Source organism: Artemia franciscana, chromosome 10, assembly GCF_032884065.1.
Source record: "Artemia franciscana chromosome 10, ASM3288406v1, whole genome shotgun sequence".
NCBI classification, from domain to species: Eukaryota; Metazoa; Arthropoda; class Branchiopoda; order Anostraca; family Artemiidae; genus Artemia; species Artemia franciscana.
This window is the reverse complement of record NC_088872.1, coordinates 26,550,464-26,568,405: the sequence shown is the minus strand read 5'-3', so window position 1 is coordinate 26,568,405 and position 17,942 is coordinate 26,550,464. Positions and strand designations below refer to the sequence as shown.

At 35.4% G+C, this 17,942-nt stretch overlaps 1 protein-coding gene across 3 annotated transcripts in view; it reads right to left on the bottom strand.

Annotated features, from left to right (window-relative positions):
- LOC136031997 (short coiled-coil protein B-like) overlaps nt 1-17,879 on the bottom strand; it is a 59,662-nt gene extending 41,783 nt beyond the window's left edge. The window contains exons 1-2 of one of the 3 annotated variants that reach the window (XM_065712061.1): nt 17,794-17,879; nt 7,449-7,534 (exon numbers count right to left, since the gene is read on the bottom strand). The gene's annotated coding sequence lies outside the window, so the exon portion shown is untranslated. Of the gene's footprint in view, nt 1-1,486; nt 1,745-7,448; nt 7,535-17,793 lie in introns of those variants that run through there. The other 2 variants (XM_065712059.1, XM_065712060.1) reach the window with 2 other exon arrangements.
- Between the last annotated feature and the right edge of the window lie 63 nt (nt 17,880-17,942).

Genomic DNA, 17,942 nt, shown 5'->3' with positions numbered 1-17,942 from the left:
ATTGATATGGCTCAGAATTCTACTCTAATAACCAGAATTGCATTTTTTAGAACTAAAGGCAGAGAAAAGGCAACTGGTAACTGAAAATTGACATAAAATGATGTTTTGTCAAAATTTCAATAGGTATAAACCTGTGATGCAGACAAATTTCAGGGCATTCTTGAGGGAGAAGGAGTGGAGCTGGGTACTTCAAAATACCTTCCTGGGACATATTTTCACCTTTAGACCCATCCCTGAAAGTTTCATTTTCCTAACATAACCCCTTTCTGAGATAGCCAAAAGTCAATCAACTAGAATTTTACTGGAAAGAGGTTAGGTTGGGAAAATGAAACTTTCAGGCATGGATCTAAAAACTAAATTATCTCCCAGGAAGGAATTTTGAAATACCCAGCTCTACATCTTCTCTCTCTAAAAGGACCCTAATCCCCCCTTAATGTGCCCATAGTAAGCAGGCTATTTAAGGATATTCAAAGTTGTTTTCAGAATTGTATAGCCTACTACTCTCCTGTTATTGGCCTATAGAACAATGCTGTCTTTACAGGAGGAATTTCTATGCAACTGACCAAGCTCCATTCTCATATCTGAAACAATAAAGGTAGACTGGCTAGGTGTGCAGGTAAATTAAATCAAAAGCCCTCTGGGTTGAGAGAGAAAAGCAGTCCATGTTTCCACAGAGCATTTAAAGGACAAGATAGAGCAGGAAAAAATAATTTTTAACAGGAACATTCAGTTTTGAAGATCAGGAGAAAGTTTAGTAAAATTCTAGTTAATTAACTTCTTGCTTTCTCAGAAAGGGTTTAGGTTAGGAAAATGAAACTTTCAGAGATGGGTCTACAGGCGAAAGTATGTACTGGGAAGGTATTTTAAACTGCCCACCTCCACTCCTTCTCCCTCTAGAGGACCCTGAAATTTGCCTACATGACAGGTGTATACCTATTGAAATTTTGACAAAACCCCATTTTACCTTAATTTTCAGTTACTAGTTGCTTTTTCTCTGCCTTTAGTTCTGAAAATGCAATTACTGTTATTTGAGTAGAATTTTGAGCCATATCAATGTTTTTCTTTCAAAATTTAGGAAATGTATTTGCATATCTTTAAAACCTTATACAATGAAATTGAGAAAAGTTATGAAGCTGAAAACAATTTTGTTGTACTTCAATTAAGCAGAAGAGCTATGTTGCAAGGTTTCACTTTTATAACACACATAATTTTAAAGGTCATCAAAGGTCAGGGCCCTCTAGAGGGAGAAGGAGTGGAGATAGTTGCTTCAAAAAACCTTTTCGGGGCATACTTTAATCTGTAGATTCATCCTTGAAAGTTCCATTTTCTTAACCTAAACCCTTTCCGAGATAGCAAGAAGTCAATTAAATAGAATTTTACTGAAAGTTAGACTAACTTGTCTCTGGTCCAAAATAATTTCTTAACTATTAATAAACTCTACCAAAACACCCCACTTGACAAGAAAACTACCAAACAGGAGACGTACACTCACAGGTCAGCAGTGAGCCAAATTATTTAATGATTGAAATTACTTCTTCTGAAATATACAAATAGAAATTCTTCCCTGTGTTCTTTTACTTGTCCAATTACTTATCTAACTAATCCAAGCGTTTTATGAGACGCATATGACATCAGAGTTGCGTTTGATTCGACTCATAAAAGTTAACTTAAAAGTTGACTTTTTTCTCTGCTGCCGTTTTATTTAGTAAGAAGTTGACCTAGAAAGTCAACACAGAATTGCGAATCGAACGCTTCAGTAGCAAAAAATTTAGATATGTGAAATCGTTTTGTTTAAAAACAAGACAGGGAAACTGTTAATATTGGAAATAATCTTAGCTTTTCAGTGACCTGTAAGTAATCTTATGCATATTCCTTAGGATTTAAAGGGTTTTTGGTGTTCTAGGCCCATCTTGCATAGGCTAAGCTTAATAAGGAATCAGAAGAAAATTTTTATGTTGTTAAAAACGTTGGTTCTTAGGAGGGCAGCTATCACATTGGTTAGTTATTTAAATATTACCAAATCAAACAGGCCTAGTTTCTAAACCAAACTATAATTTTTAGTTGAAAAAAATTAGAATGGTTAGGTCAATGCCCATAATGTATAACATATATTCATTGAGATTGCTGTCTAAACTGGATTTTTAACATGAAGTAGGGGTAAAATTTTACTTTAGCTACTTTTGGCTATCTTTGAAAGAGGATAGGTTAAGAAAATGAAACTTTCAGGGATGTGTCTAGAGGCTAGAGTATGGGTAAATTTATAGCAAACAGTGCAGCATTATGGACTAACCCGCTTGTTTATGCTTATGTTGTGCCTAGCATTGCTTGTTTGTGCTTATATTTTGTATTTGTTCTAGGTGCTTGGGTTTATAAATAAACTATAAATAGTCAAATGCTACATGGTGTCAGACGTCATGGAGATCACCCACCCGTCAATAAACTGAAATGCAGACAACCTCGACTCAGAATGGACCGCATTCGAAAACCACGCAAAGCTCATGTGCCAAGGCCCCCTTGCTGACAAGTCTGAGAAAGTAGCATGTGCCTTCCTCTTAATCTGGGTTGGTGCACAAGGCAGAGAAATCTTCAGCACTTTTGAGCTTGCGGATGAAGAGAAGGACAAAATCGAGATCTACTTCAAGATGTTTAGAGACTATGCTGCCCCCAAAAAGAATCAAGTGTTCTCCCGCTATGTTTTTCAGAAAAGAGACCAGAACGACACAGAAAGTACTGACAAATACATAACAGAGTTCAAGATTCTAGTTAAACCATGTGGATACTTAAGTGAAAGTGAGATGGTAAGAGACAAAATAGTTAGTGGAGTCAGAAATCCTAAACTACGTGAAAAACTATTAGCCGTCGTTGACAGCCTTACTCTGGCCCAAGCTGTCACAATATGTCGAGCTCACGAGTCAACCCAAGCACAACTAAAGACATTCGAACAAAAGGAAATAAAACAAGAAGTGGATGCTGTTGCAAAGAGTCGCTCCAGCTTCTCACTTAAAAAGACAGAGTGTTACTTTTGTGGCGGAAATTACTCACCCCAGCATGTGTGTCCTGCAAAAGGGAAAACATGTGCCAAGTGTAAAAAACAGAACCATTTTGCAAAAGTCTGCAAAAGTAAGGCGGTGAATATCGTTGGAAATGAGGCCACAAACACTCCAGCATTCACCAGTAACCTGTACAACCAGGAAGAAACAGAGGTGTTCCTGTATGCCATCAACAAGGACTCCAGCAAGGATGAAATCTTTGCTGAGATTTCTGTTTGTGGGCAGATCCACATTGATTTCAAGATCGATACGGGTGTTCAGGTCAACATCCTACCTTCACAGTACCTGGACAAGCTGTCGCCAAAGCCACGCAACGCCTCACCAGCTACTGTGGATCGACAATACCCTATGTAGGAGTCTGCAACATTCCTTGTCGCTACAAAAATGGGCCTACACAGCAACTCACCTTTTATGTGTTTGAGTCAAACACCACACCTATAATTGGGTTCAAAGCAAGCAAAGACATGAACCTGATCAAGCTTGTTCTGAACATTGAAGAATCACCAGTCAGCGAATATAGTGATGTTTTCAAGGGTATAGGCAAACTCGAAACAGAGTGTGAAATATACTTAAAAGACAATGCAACGCCCACAGTACATCCAGCTAGGAAAATACCGCTAGCCCTAAAGCAGAAGCTCAAGACCGAGTTTTAACGCCTAGAAAGTCTCGATATCATCGAAAAGGTCACTGAGCCAACAGACTGGGTTAATGCCATGGTCATGGTGGAAAAAAAAGATGGTTATGTGAGACTATGCATCGATCCTGTTGACCTGAACAAGGCGATAAAACGCCCCTACTATCCGGTCCCATCTTTCGACGATGCCGTTGCTGAACTGGATGGAGCAGCATTATTCAGCAGGCTTGATGCCCGCTCAGGCTACTGGATACTCCTACTTTCCACGCGATCCTCCTACTATACAACCTTCAGCACTATCTACGGCCGATACAGATGGAAGAGATACCCCTTCGGCCTAGTGTCTGCGCAAGACGAGTTCCAGAGATAAATGAAAGAGGCGTTTGAAGGATTGAAAGGTATCAGAATACTTGTAGATGATATTCTGGTATATGGAAAGAACCGCGAGGAGCACGACCAGAGACTATCCGCCGTTCTTAGAAGAGCCAGAGAAAAAGGAATCCGCTTCAACAGTGAAAAATGCGAATTTTCCAAAGACAAAGTCAAGTACTTTGGACATATCATTAGCAGAGACGGGATAAAACCAGACCCAGAAAATATTAGGGCTATACAAGACATGCCAAGCCCACAGTCCAAAGAAGAGCTACAGACACTATTAGGAATGCTCAACTTCCTATCGAAATACATACCCGACCTATCCTCGAAAAATAAGCCACTGAGAGATCTTACTAAAGCCACCGATTTCAGATGGGAAACCGATCACGAAGCAAGTATGAAAGAGATCAAGAGCTGCATTTCAGAAAATCTAGCTTTCTTCGACCATAAATGCAAAGTTATCGAACTCAAGGTTGACGCTTCAAAGCATGGACTTGGAACTGAGCTCTCCTCAAATGGGAAGATCGTAGGATTTGCATCTAGGGCCCTTAGCACGACTGAACAGAACTATTCTCAACTAGAGAAGGAACTGTATGCGATCGTGTTTGGGTGCAAGCACTTCCATCACTACATCTATGGAAGAAAAACCATCGTGACAACAGATCATCGCCCATTAGAGACCATCTTATCACGACCACTCCATACGGCACCAGCACGACTACAGCGAAGGATGATTCAGATCCAGCCATACGACATCGAAGTACACTATAGCCCGGGGTCAGATATCCCAGTCCCAGATGCACTCTCTCGACTACACCTGCCAGACGTTGATACCAAAATGCAGAATGACATCGAAGTTTTTGTGCATACAGTGATGAAATCCTTGCCAGTGAGCGACTCCAAACTAGACGAAATACGCCGCGAGACAGAAAAAGACACTCAACTCAAGGCAGTCAAAGAACTCATACTCAAAGGATGGCCCGGTACACGCCAGTCGTGCCCAACAGATGCCGTTCGATTCTGGAATATCAAAGACGAACTAGCAATCCACGATGGGTTAGTTTTGAGAGGTCAACGAATCGTCGTACCCCATCCTCTCAGAACCAACATAATTCATCAGCTACACTCAGCACACCTTGGGATCGACAAAACCAAACAGCGCGCCCGGATGATTGTGTACTGGCCAGGGATGAACGCTGACATTGAGTCCTTCGTCCATAAATGTGAAACATGTGCTAAATTTGCAGCAAATAATCAAAAGGAACCGTTGATTAGCAACCAGCCGCCCTCACTCCCATGGCAACACATTGGCATTGACCTTTTCGACTGGAACAAGACCTGCTATCTCATCACTGCCGACTATTATAGCAGATACTTTGACATCAACCGTAATCATCGACAAACTGAAAGCCAACTTCGCACGTTTCGGAATCCCTCAGCTGATAACTTCAGACAACGGCTCACAACTTTTCTCAAAAGAGTTCCGAGATTTTGCGCAAGAGTGGGGAATTAGTCTGAAAACCTCCAGCCCCATCTATCCGAGATCAAACGGTCTGGTGGAGAAATCAGTACAAACCTGCAAACGGATACTAGCCAAAGCGAAAGAAAGTGGAAACGACCCACATATTGCACTTCTAGAATATAGAAACAGCCAGTTGACGGCCATGCCTCACCTGCTCAACTCCTCATGAGCCTCCAGCTACGGTCAGTCCTACCATCAACATACAACCAGCTAAAACCAAGAGTCACACCCCTTCAGACCTTCCTAAAACACAGATCGAAGGAACAGGAAAGACAGAAACGCTATCACGATAAGACTGCGAAACCGCTACGTGAACCTCAACTGGAAGACCAAGTTTTTATCCAGAAGAAAACAAACGGCCCCTGGACAAAAGCGAAAATCATATCATGCCATGAGAACCCCAGATCATACGTAGTGGAGACAGAAGACGGTTCCAGGCTGCGACGAAATAGAGTCCATATCTCCCGCCGTTCCTTTCCAGTAGCCAAGGAAGAGGTCAGAATCCCGCCCACCAAACAGGACGAAAGCAATGACATATCCCAGCCCATCTTAACCGAATCACCCCAGCCAATCCGCACAGACATCGAAACCTCGCCAAGAAATGTTCCGTTACCAAGAGAAGAAGGTGAACCTTTTGACCCACCCCTTGTCCCACCAACCATCGTGCCTACGCCTGAAAATGCCGCTCCCGACTGCCCAGCCACAGGGACTAAATCCCCTACCACTACATCAAAGGTGATGCCGCAAACCCGCAGCGGCAGAGTGGTTAGACCACCTAATAGGCCGGATTTGTAGGCAGACCGCCTTTCATGAAAAGAAGGGAGATGCAGCATTATGGACTAACCCGCTTGTTTATGCTTATGTTGTGCCTAACATTGCTTGTTTGTGCTTATATTTTGTATTTGTTCTAGGTGCTTGGGTTTATAAATAAACTATAAATAGTCAAATGCTACAAACGGTATTACTGGCTTTTGTATAAAGTGAATATACCACTTGATGCGTTTTTTTTATGCTCTTTACAAATATAATAATTATTTCTACTGGAAATTCATATTTTAAGCACTTTTTGACCTCTTAAAAATGACCTAAATATGGAGTATAAAAAGGCTTAAAACATTGATCTCAAACTTTATAGCATTGGACTCAAACTTACTGTTTCATTATAAATCCATTTTTTTAATGATATATTATCCACAAGCACTGAATGTTATGGCGTTTTCATCTTCCTTGTTGCCAAAATTTCAATTAAAGCATACGTTTTTGGTCATTTTTTACAAAATAATAAGATATTAGAAATCACAAATCTGTAATAGTTTAGAAACAAATTTGGGCTATGTATTTGCACATCAGGGGGGTGGGGGTAAAGCATAGTATATATTAAATATGTAAACTAACCATTACTGCATTTAATATAATTAAATTTACAGCAAACAGTATAACTGGCATTTGTAATAGCCAGCTTTCATATTTTGACCAAAAATGCATGCTTTTATTAAAAATTTGCTGTCAAGGAAGAGGAAAGCACCATAACATTGATAAAATTTATATATCCAATTTAATTGTGGAAAATCACTGCTTGTGGATAGTGTAACATTAAAAAATGGATTCATAATGAAATGGTAAGTTTGAGCCCAGTGTTTTAAAGTCTGAGACAAATATTTTAAGCCTTTTTTATACCCTATATTTAGGTCATTTTTAAGAGGTCAAAAAGTGCTTAAATCTGAATTTCCAATAGAAGCAATTATTTATTTGCAAAGAGCATAAAAAAAACGCATCAAGTGGTATATTCACTTTATACAAAAGCCAGTAATACTGTTTGCTATAAATTAACTGAAGTATGTCCCAGGAAAGTGTTTAAAGTACCTACCTCCACTTCTTTCTCCTCTAGAGGGTCCTGAAATTTTTGGCTACATCAATTTTTGGTTATCAGTTTCTTTCTCTCTGGCCTTAGTTCTGAAAAGACAATTCCTGTTGATTTAACAGAACTTTAAGCAATAACACTGGGTTTTTCTAAATTTAGAAATAATATTTTATGCCACCTGATTGTAGGTTAAATATATGGCTGAAATTATTTATTCTCCATGAATTTCTGTTTTATTTCATTTCATTCATGTCAGTTGCTTTCTGTTAAAAATACATTTATTTTTTTAAATCAATCTTCTTTTGTGAAAAAAAATTTGAAATGTTTTTCTTTTTACATGCTGCATAAAATGTAAAGGAATGCTTGGCCCTTCATTTCATATATTTTAAATAAAAGTTTTTGAGGCAGCTTCTATCAAAATACTACTGACATATTTTAATATTTTTTTTAGAATACATTAGGACATTATTAAAGTTTTTTGCACAGCTAAAAAATTGTCTTAAAAAGTGCCAAGTTTAGAGAGCTATTTTAATATTCTTCTTGCTGATCAGTATAATTGTTTTTAAAATTCCTTCTGTTTAAAGTATTTTAAAGGGATTCTAAGCCAACCATGGGTATATTTTTGTCACAAATGATTTTGCTCAAGTGAGCTGGTGGAAAACAAATAGAACATATAATTTTTCTTGTTTTATTATTTCAAGACTAGAATATCACAAAACTGAGCATTCATATTGCTATTTGTATTTTAAGTAAATACAATCCCTGATGGGAGTTTTGTTGATACATCTCTCAAAATTAATTTGTCTAAATAAAATAGATATTGTTTATGGGACAGCAGTGAAATATGGTAGGAACTATGACTTGAGTTGTTTTTTTCAAAATTTTCTTTTTTCAAATAATTTTTTTCTGGTTACATTTGTGTTCCTGCTTAAGTGGCTGGCACTCTAGGTTGAGAATACTTTGTCCAAAGGGCACAGGTTTAATTCCTGGCATTACCAGTTTATTTGGTTTGGGACAAAGGTTAGTGATGTGACTATGTAGGTTGAGCCAGAACTGTCCCAACCTTGAAAGGTTACCTAGAGAAATCTAGGGTCAGTAAGCAGGAAGGGCTTGTAAAGCATAGGATGACTGGTCCCTAGCTTCCTGGCTAAAGGACCACCTGGTTCTTTACTGGGCTATTGACTTAGCCATAGATGCTTTCTTTTAATCCCATTAAATATAAGTACAAAGGAAAGAATGCCAGTAAGGTGGGCCTTCCTTTTCAATGAATTGTTGATGTATAGACAAGTGTGTAGGTCATAAGAAATGGCTTGTGAACGTTTTGCAAGGTTTAAAAATTTGAGACAATTGCTCAGGTTGGCAACTGAGCACAAAAGTAAAATTTTGCAAATGGTTTTTCTTTGTGACTGTTATATTTATGTATTATCAAGTATTTTAAAGTTAATCTTCACTGTTTTGTTTCAATTGCCATTGCCTTAGGAATTTAGTGTTAACAGACAGGAGTCATTGCCTTAGGAATAACAGACTTGTCCTACTAAACGTTTTACTTGTCCTACTAAACGTAAAAAACGATCGAGAGGACATAGGAAAAATAATAGAAAAAATGAATTAGATGTACATATGCTTTCTATAGATCTATGCCAGCTACTTGAATCTAGGGGTATGATTTCTGTAATAAAATGTCTAAATAATTTATCCAAGAGGAATTTAATCAAACTTTTCTGGATTGTTAAGAATAATACAGCTCTTGATTATAATTTTAAAGTAATATGTGATACAATTTGCATTCTAACTAAAACGAAATTTATTTCAAAAAAGAAAAAGTTCGATAAGATTAGTAATAAGGATAACAGATTATATTTACCTATTAATTTTACTTGTAAGCAGATTGAAGATATTAATTTACCAGAAATTTTAAATCAGCGGCATGTGAAACAGGCCCTTCCTAGTAATTTGAATTATAATGATAGTCCAGTTTTAACTTACAAAATTTTCAAAAACTATTGGGCAAATTATTTTTAATTATAATTTAATACTAAAAAGACTAGATAGTGATATAAATTGGAAACCGGTTTGTAATTGTAAGCAACTTGGCCCATTTGTAAATCCTACTTACAAACATGTTATAACAGGGGACTTGTCAATAATAAAGCAAGATGATCTTCAAATTATAATGAATAAAGGGGCTAATTTCCGTCTTTCTCATCATCTGAAACCATCGAGTGTTCTTGATGGCTTGGAAAATGATTTTGATTCATTTATTGATAAGTGGTGTAAGAAAGAGAATAAAAATAAAGAGAGTTTTCAAAGTTGGAAGAATTTAATTATTAGTAGAATAAGAAATAAAATATATTCTAACTTAAAAAATAGTAACACTAAATCATTATTTTATAATGCGAAGATTAAACAAGCAATTGTTAATCTAAAGAATGAATTTGTAATTGTGCCAGTGGATAAAGCTAATAATAATTTTGTCATAATTTGTCAGAAGCTGTATTGTGATATCTTAAAAAGGGAGTTATGCACAACTAATGTTTACGAAAAGGTAAATATAGAGGATGAGAATTTAATTGAAAAGACTGAAGAAATACTTTTTAAAAATTTTAATATTAAAATAAATGACAATGATAAAAAGTTCCCTTTCCTATATTCGACTGTAAAATTTCATAAGAATCCCCCTAAACCACGGTTTATTGCTGGAGCAGCTAAATGTCCAACCCGCATTGCTGCTACTGACCTTTCTTTAATTTTAAAGGAAATTGTAAATAAACTTAAAACCTATTGTTCTGGTATTAAAAAATTTTCGAATTTTAATCCATATTGGAGTGTTAATAATTCACTGCAGGTGATAGATTCTTTAACAATGGTTTCAGCTAAAAGAATTGAGTCTTTCGATTTTGCGACAATGTATACTAATTTATCACTTAATGTAGTGTTTGATAATTTAAAAACGGTTATCAAGAAATCTTTCCTCTTATCTAGTAAAAGGTTCTTAAAAATAGAGAGTTATAATAAAAAAGCTATATGGACAAATTGCTTTAATACTACAGTTAACTTGAGATGTTACAGCTTAGATATGATTTTTGAGTTATTGGAATTTGTTTTATACAATACTTATATAAGATTTGGGGGTGATTTGTACAAGCAAATTGTGGGAATTCCCATGGGGGGGGAATGCCAGCCCATTCATAGCTGAATTGTTTTTAAGTCAACTAGAATATAAATATATGATGGATAAGAATAATCCAATTAATTTAAAACATGCTTTGTCAAATAATAAAAGATATTTAGATGATATTTTGGTCTTAAATATTAAGGATTTCATTGATATTTCTAAAAATATATATCCATCAGAGCTTATTCTTGAGCCTAGTCATGGCGCTGGTCATGAAGATCATTTCTTAGATTTAAATATTAATATTTGTGATAATAATAAATTAAGTTTTAAAATGTATAATAAAACGGATGATTTTGATTTTGAAGTGATTAGTTTCCCATTCCCTGAAAGTAATATACACTCAAATATCACATATTCAGCGTTTTTCTCACAGTTACTTCGTTATGCAAGGATTTTTAGTAATTATACTGATTTTAAAAAATAGATGTAAAATCTTAAGCCAAAAATTTATATCAAGAGGTTTTTCTGCAAATAAATTAACTTGGCAAGTTAAAAAATTTAGTTTTCATTATAACGAACTTTTAAATAAATATCAAAAGAATTATCTAGAAATACTTAAAGAAATTTTCAACTAATTTCGGAGATTCGACAAATGTTGTCGCAGCGCCATTTATTTTGAATTGTGTTTCTAATTGAGCGGATTTTCTTAAAAATTAGCCACATGGTAAAGATGAATTCTATAATTGTTTAGTTCATTCAGGTTTTTTGCAATGTGTTAATATTTGTGATTTGGTAAAAATTTATAATATTTAGTTTACCCATTGTTGCTAAAGAGAGGGATATATTAACAGGATAAGCTTGTTTTGGTTTTACTTGGTTGTTTTACATTTGCTGTTTTTTTTTCTTTCATAGGCATATATTTTGGGGGTGACACCTGACGCGGGGATGCCATGGATATTCTGTGGTAGCCACAACACTGTGCTGGGTAGAGAATTTAGAGTGACGAAACCATATATAGGCCAGTGTATTCTCCTGATGAGCCCTTATGTTAGGTGTTGCCTCTGAATTATTTGTCTATATTATTTTTTCTATTGTTTGGTAAATGACGACTTATACTTATTGACGACATGACTGCCTGTCCATAGATTATTCTTTATGGTTGATTGTGTGTGGCTATGCTGTTTGACCTATGTGATTGTATGGATGAGTAGGGTTAAGGCCTCATTCAAGTGCTGGTCTATATTAATCACTAATTTAGGAAAACAGTCTTCCTTTTCTCCTTCTATCTCTCTTTTTTTTTTTTTGGTGTTAGTGCTGTTGCATTGGTGATTTCTCTTTTCATGATAGTTTTTAAGTCTATTTTAGTGCAACCTACCCAACAACATAAAATCAAGCTCAATAACTCACCAAACTGGTACACAAAAGTGATTAGCTATAATTGAAACTTCTGCCTTCTTTCCGAGTTAACTTGAGACGAACGTACAAAATGTAAAAGTTGTTAAAAGTCAACTTTTCATTAACTTTCAGTCAACTTTTACAAATCGAACACTAAAAGTTAACTCGGAATCGCAAATAAAACGTCGGAATGCTGGTTTCAGTCAACTTGAAAAGTGAATAAAACGCAACTCAGAGGTTACTCGGATTAAACCCTCGAACGGTCAGGATTACGAGCGTGTCCGAAATCCCAAGTATAATTTCGCATATCTGGAATTCTTCGAAGAATTCTCAGTCCGGACTAGAATTTCATCTGTAATTATCGCAGGGTTACGACGTCAAAAACGCCACGAAAAAATTCTACGAAATTGCAGCATTTATCTGAGATTTTTCAGAAGAAACTAAAGAAAGATAGTGGCGATCCATATCCAAAGCATAAGGAAGACTAGAGCATAAGGAGGAAAGATCTGTTTCTAGAGAGATTTCAAATTCCAAAAATGTGTGACAAAAAAACTTCCAGTGTAAGTGGCTAAGAATATCTCAGTTAAAAAAAAAATTTATTTTTGGTCAGCAGATTTTAGATGATTATTATTAAGGATGTAGATCTTCACCTTGATCAGTGATCATAGAGCTTTAATTTTATGATAACTGCTAAATACAATGATCATTGACTTCTTGTTCTGTTATTGTTGAAGCAAAAAAAATTAAGCTGTTTTAAACAAAGACAAAACACAAAATTTCTCATGCCCTAATAAGGGATTATCTCTAAGCAGAGTAATAGCTGATCAGCAGTTTTTTGATAGTTGTTTAATAAAGTGATTGATAGTATTCTAGTTGAGTGACTTGTTATCTCAGAAAGGGGTAAGGTTAGGAAATTGAAACTTTCAGGGGTGGGTCTACAGGCTAAAGTATATCATGGGAAGGAATTCTAGAGTACCCACCTCCACTCCTTCTCCCTCTAGAGAGCCCTGAAATTCGCCTTCTGACGGGTTTGACAAGTTTAACAGGTTTGTCAAAATTGAAATTTTGACAAAACAACATTTTATCTTAAGTTTTAGTTACCAGTTGCTTTTTCTCTGCCTTTAGTTCTGAAAATGCAATTCCTGTTATGAGTAGAATTCTGAGCCATATCAATGTTTTTTTTTCAAAATTTAGGAAATGTATTGGCATATCTTTGAAACCTTATAAATTTGGATTGAGCAAAGTTGTGAAGGTGAAAACAATTTTGTTGTACTTCATTCAACAGAAGATCTATTTTGCAAGATTTCACTTTTATAGCACATATTTTGAAGGTCAGGGCCCTCTAGAGAGAGAAGGAGTAGAGGTAGGTACTTCAGGGTATCTTCCAAGGACATACTTTAGCCTGTAGATGCATCCCTGAAAGTTTTATTTTCCTAACCTAACCCCTTTCTGAGATAGCAAGAAGTCAATCAACTAGAATTTTACCAAATGATTTTCTTTCAAATAAAATTGATCTACCCTAAATAGGGTGATAATCCTGTCTTCAAGCAATCATCACATTAAAGCTGCAAACCCATTGTTAACATCACAATGCAAATAAGCTGAAATAGCAGTATAATTGACTAAATATCAGTGCAGTATTAGCATTTTAACCATGGTCTAGCTCCTTTAGAATTATTTTTGAGTAACCTGATGTGAGGTACCTCTTCTAATCAGGACAGGGCTTAAAACTAATTTCCCAGGGATGAAAAATATGGTAGCTTTTCCTTTAACTACATATATTTAACTATATTGTGTATCAGACACAATTTTATTTTTAAGCTTTTTGATCTAAAATATTTTTTTAAACTTGGTCAACTATCAGAGACAGCACCTTACCCATTCTTGAAATTATACTAAACAAATCTGATAAATTCTAGTTGGATCCAATTTGGTGATATTTTTCTATGTACATTTATTCCATCCTTCATTTAAATTTGATACTCCTTTCACTAACTACAGCAAATCAACAAAAAATTCTACTTTTTGTGTATAGAACCCCCTCCTCTTTCCCTATTTGACCTAAGGTCAATGAAAAAAACTTTAAAAGCCTTAGCCTTTTTGACCTAGGGTCATAGTCTCAGAATCTCAATCAAACAGATGGATGGACAAATAGATATTGCAATGTGTGTGTTATCTATAGTTAACACATTTGATCCCAGAAAAGATTTAACAAATTTTATCATTGTTACATCAAATTTAGCATACTGATGAACCTGATATTTGCCTTGTAGTGTCCTTTTTCAAATAATATTTATCAAAAATAAAAAAAAGTCTTTTATTTTTGCTGTTTAAGATGTTTATGATTTTACAGAATGTTATATATGAGTGTGTGCTAGGATTAACAATGCTTATGACAGCAAAGGTCCTTCCATTTGTGGCACCACAGAGTATTGAATCCCTGACCCTAAACTCCTGAGTCAACAGTCATATTTGACATATGTGAAAAAATGTATTTAATTTTTTTTGGCTCCTAAAGGTGTAGTTGAAAATAGTCAGAGCTTTGGGGTGTGAATCCCCTTATTTGTCCTGTTGAAAGGAGGCTAGTACTGTACTTGCAATTTTCATAGTTTCTTGTTAATCTTATAATCTCAATTTTTGCAATTTTCTTGTATCTTTACCACTTCAATGGTATTCTATGAACCTGTTATTGTTCTTTGTAATATGAATTTACTGTATTTGGGATATTTCTGTAGGCTTCTCTTTGATACTCTACAATAGCATCCTTATTTAGATCAGGTTGCATGTAGCTTTTTCTAAACGTTGTCAAGTCTCTTAAGTCAATTATACCTGATGCTTTCCCTACTGTTTTTAGTTGGTAAAAAAAAAAAAATACAAAGAAAGTTCCCATTGAAAAGAGCCCAAAAGTGAGATTGAATTTATCAAAGCTTGGAGGTTTGCCCCTTCAGTCTGTTGAAAGAAAACAGATTCATAATTGAAGCTTTGTTCATTTCAATCTTAAGAGTGACCTACATTTGTGACAATTCATTAAATGATTGTAAAGGGATACTTTTATTTATTTAATTGTCTTGTTTGAATTCTAAATTTTTTTTTTAATTCTTTAAATTGATATACATTCCTTACAAATTAATTAGTTGCACCACAGTTCCATTTGCAAGTTTTGACCTACTTTGTAACCCTTGGTCTCAAAATTGTATATAAATTTATTGAAGCTAGGGTATATAGAACTCCTATCTGTTTGAAGAAAATGGATGGATGTAAGTTGGTTTAATTACACTAAAGTCCTAGGGCCATTGCAATTAAAGCAAAACAATAAAGATTAACTATAAAATACTTGACATTACATAAGTATAACAGTCACAAAGAATACCATTCACAAAATTGTACTTTTGTGCTCAGTTGCCAACCTGAGCAATTGCCTAAATTTTTAAACCTTGCAAAACATTTACCAGCAATCTCTCCTGACCCACACTCTTGTCTATACATCAACAATTCATTGAAAAGGAACAACTACCCTACTGACATTTCTTCATTTGTACTTATGTTTAATAAGTTTAAAAGAAAGCTTAAATGCCTAAGTCAGAAGACCAGTAAAGGACCAGGTGGTCCTTTAGCCAGGCAGTGCAATAGGAAGCTAGGGGCCAGCCATCCTGTGCTTTTGCATGCCCTTCCTGCTTACTGTCCCCACATTTCTTTAGGTAACCTTTTAAAGTTGGGCCAATTCTAGCTGAGCTAACAGAGTCACATCACTGATCCCTGTCCCAAACCAAATAAACTGGTAATACCAGGAATTAAACCTGTGCCCTTTGGACAAAGGATTCTCAACCTAGAGTGCCAGCCACTTAGGAAGGAACACAAATGTCACCAGAGAACAAAAATTATTTGGAAAAAGAAAATATTGAAAAAAAAACAACTCAAGTCATAGTTGCTCCCATTTTTCATTGCTGTCCCACAAACAATATGTATTTTATTAAGACAAATAAATTTTTGAACAGGTACCAACAAAACACCATCAGGGATTGTATTTACTTAAGGTACAATCAGCAATATGAATGCTTAGTTTTGTGATATTCTAGTCTTGAAATAATAACAAAAGAGAAATTATATGTTCTATTATATATAGGAAGATTATATAGATAGGAAGTTGTATATTATATAGGAAGTTATATGGAAGTTATATTATATAGATAGGAAGTTGCTTGAGGATGTCCAGCGTCGTGCCACTAAGATGGTTGCCAACATGAATAAATTTCCATACGAAGATAGACTACGTCGTTTGAAGCTGCCAACGCTGACATACCGACAGAAAAGGGGTGACATTATTTTAACCAAAAAAATCCTCTCTAAGAATACCCTTCCCAGTCTCTTTGCACAGCCCTTGCATTCTGGTACTAGAGGACATTCTTTGAAGCTCTCCATGCAGCGTTCCACGAGTAGACATAGAAGCCACTTCTTCAGCCAAAGAATCATCAATATGTGGAACCAGCTCTCTGAGGAAACAGTTTCTGCTACTTCAATTGACATGTTCAAGTCCCACCTTGATAGGGAATGGCTCTGCCAGGAGTTCCTTTACAATTGGGAAGCTGCAGAGTCCTCCACAAGAGTCTAATCTAACAGCCACAATCTACACCAAACGAATTCTTTTTTTTTCTCATGGAGCATCACAAGGATGGATAATCCTTATATCACTCCAAGCTGCGATTTAAGGTAATTTAAGGTAATTTAAGGTATTTGTTTTCCACAAGCCCATTTGAGAAAAATCATTTGTGACAACAATATACCCATGGTTGGCTCAGCATCTCTCTAAAATACTTTAAACAGGAGGAATTTTAAAAATAATTATACTCATCAGCAAGAAGAATATTAACATAACTCTCTAAACTTGGCACTTTTTAAGATAATTTTTAGCAAAGCAAATGCAAAACTTTAATGGTGTCCTATGTCATAAAAAAAACCATTAAAATGTTTCAGATGAATTTTGATGTAAGATGCCCCAAATACTTTTAATTGAATCTTGGAAATGAAGGGCCAGGTATTCCTTTACATTTTATACAACATGTAAAAAGAAAAACAGTTCAAATTTTTTCACAAAAGAAGAAGCTGGATGTAAAAAAATAAATGTATTTTCAACAGAAAGCAACTGACATCAATGAAATCAAATAAAACAAAAATTCATGGAGAATAAATAATATAAGCCATATATTTAACTTATAATGAGGTGGCATAAAAGATTATTTCTAAAATTAGAAAAAACCAGTGTTATGGCTTAAAGTTCTGCTCAATCAAAAGGAGTTGCCTAAGGCCAGAATAATTAAGAACAAAGGCCAGAGAAAAAGAAACTGATAACCAAAAAATAAGGCACCCAAAAATTTCAGGACCCTCTAGAGGGAAAAGAAGTAGAAGTAGGTACTCCAAAATACCTTCCTGGGACATACTTTAGCCTGTAGACATATCCCTGAAAGTTTCATTTTTCTAGCCTAACCTCTTTCAAAGATAGCCAAAAGTAGCTAAAGTAAAATTTTACCCCTACTTTACCTTAAAAATCCAGTTTAAATAGCAATCTCAACAAATACAGACTATATAAAAGGCTATAGGTATTGGCCTAATCATTCTAAATTTTTTTCAACTAAAAATTATAGGATGGTTTTGAAACTAGGCATGTTTGATATAGTAACATTTGACTAACTCACCAATGTGATAGCTGCCTCCCTAAGAACCAACCGTTTTAATAACAAAAAAACTTTTCTTCTGACTCCTTATGAAGCTTAGCCTATGCAAGGCAGGCCTAGAACACCAAAAACCCTTTAGATACTAGGGAATATGCATAAGATTACTTACAGGTCACTGAAAAGCTAAGATTATTTCCATTATTTACAGTTTCCTTGTCTTTTCTCTAGACTTAATGATTTCACATGTTAATCCATTTAAAATAATATGTAGCATTGACGTCACGGACAAGTAATCCTGAGCGTTCGAGGGGATAATCC